The following is a 13,263-nucleotide window of genomic DNA, read 5'->3' on the forward strand; positions in this document are numbered from 1 at the left end:
ATGTTTCAATAAGGAGTATTTGAAGGTTCTGAATACATCTCCTGGAAAAATATACTGAAAAGTTGGCAAGCCTATGGGGCCCCTATGTTCATGGGGCCCCCGTGCAACTGCCCAGCGTGCCTATGCGTTAAGACAGCCCTGACACAGCCCCATACGCAGCAAGCTGCGATGCACTGTGTGTTCTACACTGGGTCATACATTCATGTGTTTTTAAATTGAGAGGTAACTTACCAAGACGTACCCCAAGAGCCTCCAAATGACAATAGAAGACCAGCACTCCTCATCAGCTACGGATAGCAGAACATGCCTCTCAAACAAAATTACAGAAGTAGAAGTTTCTCAATCCATTTATAGGTTTATTTCACCATGATGTACCATAAAATAAGAAAACTGTGTACAGTTAACACTGCCACGATTAGCTTATCTGTTAAGGCTCCTTCTAATCCCTTTCAAAATGCATGGATCTTTCCCTCATGTAGAACTCATTGAAGAGGAAGTTAGCACCATCTCAAAGGCTTCAAACAACGACTGGCCATGCGGTGGCCAAACATGGAAAGGATCGTTTTTGAAAGGTTTATTGTACACAAGTGTTAAAACTCCTTACAATGGGTAAATAAAAGCAGAACTTATCTGAAACAATGCTGTACACTGGAGCTAGCTGAGTGTCTGGTGTGGACCAGAAGTGACATCACCAGAGACTCCTGAGGCTTATCTGCCCAAAGAGACCAGCTTGGTAGTATGGAAAATATTGTATCAGAGACCACCTAAATATGCACATATATTTTTTTAATATATGAGCCTAATCTTTTAGCACAGCAAGAACATCACCCCCTACCAGGGCCGGAATGGGACTAAAAATCAGCCCTGGCATTTAAAGCACACAGGCCCACGTGTTGTGGGCTCCATGTACTATATTAATGCACACTGATGCTGGCGCAGTGCGCGTTGCTGGTGCTGTACAACAGGATGTACTATGAGTGTGTGTGTGTGTGTGTGTGTGTGTGTGTGTGTGTGTGGGGGGGGGAGAATTATTTCTCCTAATGACCCTCAACATTAGCACCCCAATTACATCAATAAATACCACGACAATACATTATTAGTACCCAAATTACAGCAATAAATAACCCCCTACACACACTCATACTACATCAATCACCCCCACATTCCAGCAATTGGCATCACCCCCACATTCCAGCAACCAGCATGACCCCCCACATTACAGCATCCAGCATCACCCCCCACATTACAGCATCCGGCATCACCCCCCACATTACAGCATCACCACCCACATTACAGCATCCGGCATTACCCCCCACATTACAGCAACAGCATCACCCCCAACATTAAAGCAATACCCTTTCCTACTTATTAACAATACTAAGCCCCAAACACACTACAACACTGCCACCACTACGCCACTCCATACTACAGCAATACCACCAATTATACAGGTGCCACTGTAGGAAACCAATGTTTTGCTTTTTTCAAATCTCCCACAAAATAGAACAGAATACTTACACACATATAGTCAACAAGTACCCTTTTCCCTCAATTAAATAGTAATGGCAGAATTTTCATGACTCATTCCACATGAAATTAAACTCTAACATATATCTAAAAAAAAAACATAACTATTGAATGATCATTTGAACCCACATGGCCGCATTAAAAGTATTTCCATCTGCAGCAAAATGTCAGAGAAAAATATTTTTTTTACTAACTTTTTTTTAGTAACTGGATATGCGTCTTTTCTATTCATTTTAAATAACACAGTATATAAATTAAGAGGGATATTGGAGGTGGGTGAGAGATAATTGGTTGTGATCCATCAGTTTGATGGAAAACAGATGGGAAACATTTAGATTATTTACCTGGTGTTAGGAACCCCTCCAGCCGGCACAACACAACCCGGAATCTACTCTGCCAATCAGGTGTTCACTGGAGCCCCTGATGGTGGGGACAGACTGGGCCGCAGACTGAAAGAGGGTCGTGAAGTGTGTACCGGCTGGGGAGAACCCAGGCAAGCGGAGTGAGGTCCACACGGAGGTCAAGGGCCAGCAGCAGACAACAGTATCGGTAAACAAGCTGAGGTCAGGGGTCACAGGCAGATAGCAGAAACGGTAAACAGGCCAGAGATCAGGGTCACAGGATACACAAGCAAAGTCCAATTCAAAGCCAAAGGTCATAAACGGGAAATCAGTAGCGGTATCAGAATACAGGAACAGGAACAAGCAGGTCAGCAGACTGGAGCACAGAAGCTATAACCGGCAATGAGGCAGCAGACCTCATTGCCTTAAATACAGACAATAGCCAATCAGGGTTTGCCCCTGGGAGATACACAGCTGCAGACTAATTGTCTGCCAGACCAACAGGCCAATCAGGACCATGAAGAGGACAGCTGCAGGCTAATGCCTGTTAATTAAATACTGAAGACCTAATAGCCATCAGGTTACTGCAGACCTGTGCGCACGCGCCCAGCTGCCCCCTTGTTGCCGGGACGCGGCGCTGCTTTGTAAAGAGTCCGGCCGTTGCCTTGGCAACAGCCGGGGTTTAGGAGGAAGTGACGTCCCGGTCGTCATGGTGACGGCCGGGACGCCTGGGCACACAGGAAGCTCGTAACAGTACCCCCCCCCTTGAGGAGGAGTTAAGGAACTCCGACACCCAGGTTTCTTTGGAAATCTCCGGAAAAAATCCTTCAATTGTCTTGGAGCATACAGACGTCTTCGCGGAATCCAAGATCATTCTTCTAACCCACGATTCCTCCACTGCACTAGGAAGTGCACCTGCCCTTGCACTTTTTTAGAATCCAGGATTTTCTGAACAACGTATGTTCGTGGCTTGCTCGAAGACTGGGTTTGAGTTGGATTAAGTACTGGCTTCAATAGAGAACAATGAAATGTGTTGGGGATCCTCAACGAAGCAGGAATTTTCAATCTGAAAGCTACAGCATTGATTTGCTTGATAATGGGGAAAGGACCGATGAATTTAGGCCCCAGTTTCCTGCAAGGCTGTCGGAGCCTAATATTGCGTGTGGACAGCCACACTTTCTGGCCCACTTTGAGGGAGCAGGTGGTACGGTGACGGTCCGATTTTTTTTTAGTAAAGAATGAGGCTCGTTTCAATGATAACTGTACCTTCCTCCAGATGACCTTGAGATCCTTGGCTGTGGAACGAATTTCCGGAATACCAGCGGACTTGAGAGAGCATAGGGAATTGGACCTGGAATGATAACCAAAAATTGCAGTAAAATGGAGAAATTTGAGTGGATGCATGACACAAATTATTATAGGCAAACTCTGCCCAGGGTAACAAGGAGGACCAGTTGTCGTGAAACTCCGAAGTGTAACAAAGCAGGAACTGCTCCAAGGACTGGTTAACCCTTTCGGTTTGCCCATTAGACTGAGGGTGGTATGCGGATGAAAGACTGATCTTGATGCCAAGAAGGGAACAGAAGGATTTCCAGAATTGTGCTATGAATTGGGACCCACGGTCCGACACAATGTCAACCGGAAGACCATGGAGCCGGAATATATGCTGGATGAACAGGAGAGCCAGATTTCGAGCACTAGGGAGCCTGGTTAGTGGTATGAAGTGAGACATCTTGCTAAATCGATCTACTACCACCCATATGGTGTTGTGTCCTGCAGAGAGTGGCAGATCGACTATAAAGTCCATGGATAAATGAGTCCAGGGTTTTGCAGGAACAGGCAATGGAATCAACTGACCTACCGGACGATTCCTGGGAACTTTATTCCTGGCACAAGCCTCGCAAGAGAGAACATAGCTCCTGACATCAGTAGGTAATGATGGCCACCATACCGTACGGGATAAGATTTCCAATGTTTTCCAGATTCCGGGATGTCCAGCAGTCTTACTATTGTGAGCTTCTGCAAGAACCACCTTCCTTAAATGAACCGGCACAAATAAACACCCCTTCGGTGTATTATCAGGGGCTATCCTTTGAAACCTTTGGAGTGTAACGTTCAGGTCTTGGGTTAACCCAGCGTGGATTATGGAAGGGGAAATGATAGGTTCTGGGTTCGTAATTGGAACATGATTTTCCAAGAAGCTTCTGGACAGAGCATCTGCTCGGATATTCTTAGAACCTGGTCGGTAGGTGATCACAAAATCGAACCGAGTGAAGAACAGCGACCAACGGGCCTGTCTAGGGTTCAGACGTTTGGCCGACTGAATATATTGTAGGTTTTTATGATCCGTAATAATGGAAATCTGATGAGTAGCACCCTCCAGCCAATGACGCCACTCCTCAAAGGCCCACTTAATTGCCAACAGTTCTCGGTTACCCACATCATAGTTGGCTTCTGCTGAAGAGAACTTGCGGGAAAAGTAGGCACAGGGGTGCAGACGGTGAGTATGAGAGTCCTTCTGAGACAAGATAGCACCAGCACTGACATCAGAGGCGTCGACCTCAAGAACAAATGGTTTTTTAGGATCTGGATGTTTAAGGACCTGAGCGGATACAAAGGCCTTTTTCAAGCTTTCAAATGCAGCTATTGCTTGAGGTGACCAATTAGTGGAATCCATTCCTTTGCGGGTCAGGGTAACAATAGGAGCCACAATATCAGCAAAGCCACGAATGAATCTTCTTTAGTAATTGGCGAAGCCCAGGAACCTCTGCACCGCTTTGAGATTGTTTGGTCGCACCCAATCCAGGATAGCTTGGACCTTGGTTGGATCCATGGAGAACCCTTCCGAAGAAATTACATAACCTAGGAAGGACACCTTCTGCACCTCAAATTCGCACTTTTCTAGTTTGGCGTAAAGGTGGTGTTCTCGCATTTTCTGTAGGACCTGTTTTACGTGACCCCGATGGATAGTTAAAGACTTGAAATAGATGAGAATATCATCTAAATAGACAACCACGAAACAATCAAGGAACTCCCGTAGCACTTCATTAATCAGGTCTTGAAACACAGCAGGTGCATTACTAAGGCCAAATGGCATGACCAGATATTCGTAGTGGCCCGAAAGCGTATTGAATGCCGTCTTCCACTCATCTCCTTCTCTGATCCGGATGAGGTTATATGCACCCCAAAGATCGATTTTGGTGAAGACGGTTGCACCTCTTAACTGATCGAACAACATGGAGATGAGAGGAAGTGGATAGGTGTTTTTGACCGTGATGAGGTTCAATCCTCTGTAGTCAATACAGGGTCTTAATCCCCCGTCTTTTTTAGACACAAAAAAACATCCAGCTCCTACTGAAGATTTGGATGGCCTGATGAAGCCCTTTTCCAAATTTTCCTCAATATAATCCTGCATGGACTTGGTCTCGGGCCCCGAGAGAGAATATAAGCGTCCCTTGGGTAACTTAGAGCCAGGTATGAGCTCGATGGCGCAGTCGAAGTCACAGTGAGGTGGTAAAGTATCCGCAGCTTTCTTGGAAAACACATCCCAGAACTCGTGGTATGGTAATGGAAGTTGCTCCGGAATAGGCTGGATCATTCGCAGAGGCAGAGTCAAGCAAGACTGTGAACAATACGAGCTCTACTGAACAATTTCTCCTTTCTCCCAATCCACAACGGGGTTTTGACAGGAAAGCCAAGGATGGCCCAGTATCAAAGGAACTGACGGACATTCGATAAGAAAGAATGTTATAGACTCTGAATGGAGAGCTCCAATTTTTAACTGTAATAGCGGGGTCTCCCAGGTTATCTTGCCGCCAGGCAAAGGACTCCCATCTAGGCCACAAACAGTAATGGCGGACTTGAGCTTTACTATCGGAATTCCAGCAGAGTGGGCAAACCCGATGTCAAGAAAGTTGCCTGCAGCTCCGCTGTCAATGAAGGCCGACAGGTTCATGGATCCAGAACTGGAAGTGAGCCGTGCAGGAATTAATACAGCATTTTTTGGGGAAATAATTTGCAGACCTAGGTGAACTGTCCCCTCATTCCCTAGGCATGCGCTTTTCCCGGCTTATTTGGGCAGGAACGGGAGAAGTGGCCTTTAGTGCCACAGTAGAGACATAGACTTTGTGATCGTCTCCTGTCTCTTTCCTCAGAAGAGAGACGATACGCCCCTAATTGCATGGGTTCCTCATCATCCGTGAAAACAGGAATCAGAACAGATGGAAGAGAAGATGCCTCCTTTTCAGATTTTCGCTCTTTAATTCTCCTGTCAATTTTGATGGAGAGGTGCATCAGATCCTCCAGTGAGATAGGAGACGGATATTGCACCAAGGAGTCTTTGATTTGTTCTGACAGACCAAGACGGAACTGACTACGTAAGGCGGGGTCGTTCCATCCACTATCAGGTGACCATCTCCGGAATTCAGCGCAGTATTCTTCTGCCGGCCTTGTTTTTAAGGCCCGTAGATGAGCTTCCGCGGAGGCCACTCGATCCGGGTCATCATATAGTAGACCCAATGCCTCAAAGAAAGCGTCTACGGACTGCATGGCAGGACTGGTCTGTGGCAAAGAAAAGGCCCAGGACTGGGGGTCACCTTGTAGGAGGTAAATGATAATCCCGACTCTTTGTTGCTCTGACCCGGAGGAGCGGGGTCTCAACCAGAAATAGAGCTTGCAGCTCTCCCTTAAATTCCGAAACAGGGACCTATTTCCAGAGAAGCGATCCGGCAAGTTCATCTTAGGTTCGCAGGTGGAACTCGGAGTGGGTTGAGAAGTTTTTGCGGTTTCTTCTTGAACAGACAAACGCTCAGCCAATCCCTGGATCATCTGATACAAGGATTCAACATGGGCGGCTAGAGTTTGTGCCGGAGACGGTGTGTATCCACTTGCATCCATTCCAACCTCGTCTCCGTGAGTGGGCCGGTTATAATGTTAGGAACCCCTCCAGCCGGCACAACACAACCCGGAATCTACTCTGCCAATCAGGTGTTCACTGGAGCCCCTGATGGTGGGGACAGACTGGGCCGCAGACTGATAGAGGGTCGTGAAGTGTGTACCGGCTGGGGAGAACCCAGGCAAGCGGAGTGAGGTCCACACAGAGATCAAGGGCCGGCTGCAGACAACAGTATCGGTAAACAAGCTGAGGTCAGGGGTCACAGGCAGATAGCAGAAACGGTAAACAGGCCAGAGATCAGGGTCACAGGATACACAAGCAAAGTCCAATTCAAAGCCAAAGGTCATAAACGGGAAATCAGTAGCGGTATCAGAATACAAGAACAGGAACAAGCAGGTCAGCAGACTGGAGCACAGAAGCTATAACCGGCAATGAGGCAGCAGACCTCATTGCCTTAAATACAGACAATAGCCAATCAGGGTTTGCCCCTGGGAGATACACAGCTGCAGACTAATTGTCTACCAGACCAACAGGCCAATTAGGACCATGAAGAGGACAGCTGCAGGCTAATGCCTGTTAATTAAATACTGAAGACCTAATAGCCATCAGGTTACTGCAGACCTGTGCGCACGAGCCCAGCTGCCCCCTTGTTGCCGGGACGCGGCGCTGCTTTGTAAAGAGTGCGGCCGTTGCCTTGGCAACAGCCGGGGTTTAAGAGGAAGTGACGTCCCGGCCTGGGTACACAGGAAGCGAGCCGCGGCGGCCGTGAGTACCGCCGCGGCTCGTAACACCTGGAGACGTCTACCCCTTTGACTCACAGGCAGGGCCGACAAGAGGAATTTTGGGCCACGATACAGCAACTTCTTTGAGCTCCCATCATATTTAACAATGAAAGACTTGCCTTTGGCAGAAGTTCATATTATGCCACACTGTAGTGTGCCCAGTTCATATTATGCCACAATAGTGTCCCCAAATAACATTATGCCATAGTAGTGCCCCCAAACCATTAGTAGTGCCCAGACAAAAACTAATTCACAAATAAAAATTGGTACAGCATATCAGATACTGAAAGTGTGAGTCCCAGGAGCAGCTTAATACACCATTTACAATGCAAACAAAAATAGATATATTGACCCAATCACAGACAAAATTTATGACAAGCAATGTTTTTTCCTCTTAATTAAAAATCTCTGTACAGATAAATATGCAAGAAACATTACAGCGCAATAATGAGCAATACATAGTGTTTTAAACGTCATTGGATACACAGTAGTGCCTCCAGTTCATGAAAGGATGGCACACGAGAAAATATATGAACTTACCTAGTTATGGCATCCTGTGTTCTGTATTCCTGCTGGGCGAGGAGGGATCAGCAGCTGTCAGCTCACACAGGCAGTCGGGAGCAGGAACAGAGGGCAGTGGTCGAAGCGGAGATTTGGTAGTGGGGGTTTGGAAACTATAAATGAATGGAGTATGAAGGCTTGATTTTTTTTTTTTTTTAACACTTGTCTCCTCTGTGCATTCCCCTTCTTCATTATTACTTGTGTTTTATGATGGCTGCATCCCTGACATTCCCATTCTTAAGATGTCTCTCCCTTTACACTTTCTTTTACCTATGCCCCTGTACCATCTTCTCCTTTGTCCCTCTCATTTAACCCCCTGCACCACCTTCCCCCCTGGCTCTCTCACACGTCTTCCTGCACCACCTTCTCCACTGGCGCTCTCACACGTCTTCCTGCACCACCTTCTCCCCTGGCACTCTCACACGTCTTCCTGCACTGTCTACCCCCCTGGCACTCACACGTCTTCCTCCCCCCTCTACCCCCTGGCTCTCTTACCCCTCTTCCTGCACCCCCTGGCTCTCTCACCCCCTCTTCCAGTGCCCCCTACCCCCTGGCTCTCTCACCCCCTCTTCCAGTGCCCCCTACCACCTGGCTCCTCACCCCTCTCCCAGCACCCCCTTCCCCTTTGGCTCTTTCACCCCCTCTCCCTGCACCACCTTCGCCCCTGGCTCTCTCACCCCCTCTCCCAACACCTACTTCCCCTTTGGCTCTCTCACCCCCTCTCCCAGCACCCCCTTCCCCTTTGGCTCTCTCACCCCCTCTCCCAATACCCCCTTCCCCTTTGGCTCTCTCACCCAGCACCCCCTTCCCCCCTGGCTCTCTCACCCCCTCTCCCAGCAGCCCCTACCCCCTGGCTCTCTCACCCCTCTCCAGCAGCCCTACCCCCTGGCTCTCTCACCCCTCTCCAAGCAGCCCCTACCTCCTGGCTCTCTCACCCCCTCTCCAAGCAGCCCCTACCCCCTGGCTCTCTCACCCCCTCTCCCAGCAGCCCCTACCCCCTGGCTCTCTCACCCCTCTCGCCCCTACCCCCTGGCTCTCTCACCCCCTCTCCCAGCAGCCCTTACCCCCTGGCTCTCTCACCCCTCTCCAAGCAGCCCCTACCCCCTGGCTCTCTCACCCCCTCTCCCAGCAGCCCCTACCTTCTAGCTCTCTCACCCCTCTCCAAGCAGCCCCTACCCCCTGGCTCTCTCACCCCTCTCCAAGCAGCCCCTACCCCCTGGCTCTCTCACCCCCTCTCCCAGCAGCCCCTACCCCCTGGCTCTCTCACCCCTCTCGCCCCTACCCCCTGGCTCTCTCACCCCCTCTCCCAGCAGCCCTTATCCCCTGGCTCTCTCACCCCTCTCCAAGCAGCCCCTACCCCCTGGCTCTCTCACCCCCTCTCCCAGCAGCCCCTACCTTCTAGCTCTCTCACCCCTCTCCAAGCAGCCCCTACCCCCTGGCTCTCTCACCCCTCTCCAAGCAGCCCCTACCCCCTGGCTCTCTCACCCCCTCTCCCAGCAGCCCCTACCCCCTGGCTCTCTCACACATGATCCCTGCAACTTGCGGCACCCCCGCGAACCACCCCCCCCCGTGACTCCCCCCCGTGTAAATCGCGGCACCCCCACAACCCCCCACTCCCACCCCCCGTGAAAATCACGGCACACCCGCGACCCCTCCTCTCCCGAGAATCGAGGCACAGCATAACGTGGGAGGGAGTTGAGGAGGGCACAACAGAGGTGGCTGGTTCCCAGGGAGGAACCAGCCACCAAAAAGACAGGAGGAGTCGGGCCGGCCCATCTGGCCATCGGCCCTTCTGGCATTTGCCAGAAGTGCCAGATGGCTAGTCCGGCCCTGCCCCCTACTCACATTGAGTAAATAGCAATAGTGATTACCTCTCCCACAAAGGTAGAATGGAACAACTCTCTGCTCCTTTGAATGAATAGTTTCCAAGGGGGCAAATATTACTATACGTCAATAACTGATATTTAGAAATGAGCTGTGACATATTTTATTAAGAGAGCTTTTATAAGAAGTGCACAGAAAAAGCAAGTTTGTCATGGATTTATGTCAATTTTACTTTTTTTCTGCTGCCCAGGAACTTTAAGTGGATTTGTGGTATATCAGTGGTGCTGATTTCAGAAATGTAATCCGTTTTTCACAGTTTAGTAAATATACCCCTAGACTAAAATTTAGCCACGATAAAACTTTGCACTCCTGAGAGTCCCACTGACTATCGGGTTACTAACCCACCCAGTGAACCATAAGCCCACTGCTTAGCCAATTGTAATAATTTGTTGTAGCTAAGTCATCAAAGTTTCATTGATGTTAATCCAACATCAGGATGATGATGGTTTAACTCCACAGAATATCAGTGCCTTATTTTTAATAAATTATGATGGGCAGCTAACCAATGTGCCCTGACTGCCTGTCCTACATAAAACCACCGCAAGCAGTGGCAGCAGACACCTCAGATTCTGAAAAACTAAGCCAAATATTAAAGATGAGGAGCATCCTTACAAAAATATAATATAATAAAATATTTGATTTTTTTCACAAAATAAACTGCAAAGTTTAATAAAACATAATTCTACTTAACATATTTCAAAATATATATTGATTGCACATGGGAAGATTTAGGACAATCTGTTTGTTGTTTTTTCATTTGGAAGATATTCACCACATCACTTAGTGACAAATTGGAGGTGGCTGTCAAAACATATATCCTCCATATAAGGATATGAGTGGTTAATACTTGAAACAAACAGTCAGTCCTTTTTTTTTGATAAAAATAGTGTTTTAGCTAAATTACTGACGTCAACACACTGTAGACCGTTAATCATGACAAGAATATAAATAGCATATTATTCTGAGCTCACATATGCAGATGCAATGAGAGAACATAGTAAAATACATGAAAGACAGAGAAACATAATGTACAGTACAAGGTCACTGTGTACCAGGCCAATGAGATACACACAAAATGTTTAGCGACAATGTCAGATCTCTTATCCTAGAAAAGGGTGGAGGAAGGGAGTAACATTTTCTACTCAATATGAAAAGCATTCCTGCATAGTGTGTAGCATCCAGGTAATGAGAAAATGATTATTAAATGGAAGTAGTGTAAGCACTTTCTGCAGTCTAGAGTGTTCATATTTGCATGTAGATCTCAATATAAGATGAAGATCTCAGTGTCAAGTCCTTGTAGTAGTGTCAGTGACAATTCTCATGTGGTTCCAGCAAAAAACAAAAACAAAACGATAGATAGATAGATAGATAGATAGATAGATAGATAGATAGATAGATAGATATAGATTGATAGATAGATAGATAAGCACTTTATGATTTATTTACTTTCTGGAATAAGAAATGATAAATTAGAAAAGAAAATAATATCTGCATATCCAAATATTATACATAATACTCAGCTGTTTGCTAAAACTACTGGTTTACTTTACTGGATCATAAAAAAAACATGTCCACGTAGCATGTCCTGAAACTGAACTGCATTGAGTTAACCTAGTCGCTGTGAATATCAGTGTTCATGGTCTTTATAAAGTGAATCATTTAAATGATGACTCATTCAAACCATTTAAGTTGTAATGATAGGCATGTCAGATTGAGGGGCCAATAAAAGCATAGCATATGCCCCATCCTATCAGGAATCACAAGACATTTCTGTCTCATATGTGGAGTTACTCTACTATAGAATGCAACCTCATATATAGCATACTTGTCAACTCTCCCGGAATGTCCAAGAGACTCCGAAATTTGGGTCGATCCCACAGACTCCCGGGAGAGCAGGAAAGTCTCCAGCATCCCGCAGCTGCCTAGCTTAAATGACGCGATTCGCTGTGAATTGCGCCATTTTGGCCTCGCCCCCGCGACAAACCGGCATTTCCGTCGCAGGGTGCTGGCCCAAAATTACGCATTTGGCTCTAGTCATGCCCCTCTCCCGGACTACACTTGCCGAAAGTAGGCAGGTATGATATATAGTCCACCACCACATAATCAATCTCTTATAGGAAGTGGTGTAGCTAAAGACACCTGGGCCACCTGGACCTGCAGAAGTGCGACACAGCATGTTTAGTAGATAAAACATACTTTCTATGAATGAATTTGCTCAAGATTGCAGTTCAGCTACACCATGCACAGTACTTCTGATTTAGACAGCCTGCTACAACTGTTAAACACACCGTGCTGGCTTTTCCACGGTCACAAAGATAGGAAAAGAATAAAACAGCTCTGATCCCCCATAGAATATTAGGGTCACAGCAGGGCTACCACTGCTACCCCTGTTGCTATGCCACTACTGCTAGTATATGCTAAATCCATATAATGTTTTTTTCTTTAAAAAAAAAACCAAAAAAAAAACCACTGCTTTTGTTTAATTGAGTTTATATTTTCAGCATAGTGCTGCAAGATGGGTTTTCAAGGTTGCTGCTAATACACAGGAATATATATTTTTAGTTGGAGGCTTGGAAATAACAAAAGTGTGCATATATTTCATGTATCTGAATACACTAGAATTGTTTGTTAGAATGTGAGCTGTCATGTGCAGTCCCCTCTCTTCCCTCTTACTCCTGTCCACACTGCCTTTGTTTACTTCATATGTTATTATGTTGTTGCGTAATAGCAATGTACATGACTTGTAATGCCCCTACTTTGCTTATCTCGCATGTACTTTTTATGTTTTATGTTTTTCTGTATTTTTTTATGACTTGTAATGTTGACTGTCCAGTGCCTTATAATTAAACAAAGATATTGATGATGGTTAGTGAAGATTATTTAATCAGGGGTTTTATAAAACTGTGTTTTCTTTACCCTGAAAAGTTTGGTAGATTGGCATACCTCTCCCTCTAGTTTAAATTTATGGTACCTGACATTGCCCAGGTTTAAATCTTCAAGTTATTAAGTTATCAATGAGTTGGATGTAACTGTCAACATTTTAAAAATAATTAGTAGCTAAGATGTCATCCAAATCCATCTCGGGGAAGCAGGGCCGGATTTACCGCTAGGCAACCTAGGCACCTGCCTAGGGCCTAGCGGCTCTCGGGGGGCACAGCTGGGCAGCTGGGGGGGGTGAGGGGGTTGCCGCGAGATTGGCACAGAAGTGGTGATGGTGATTGGCACAGAAGTGGTGATGGTGAAGGGCACAGAGGTGGTGATGGTGAAGAGGCAC

This window comes from Mixophyes fleayi, chromosome 3 (assembly GCF_038048845.1).
Source record: "Mixophyes fleayi isolate aMixFle1 chromosome 3, aMixFle1.hap1, whole genome shotgun sequence".
In the NCBI taxonomy this organism is placed as follows: Eukaryota; Metazoa; Chordata; class Amphibia; order Anura; family Limnodynastidae; genus Mixophyes; species Mixophyes fleayi.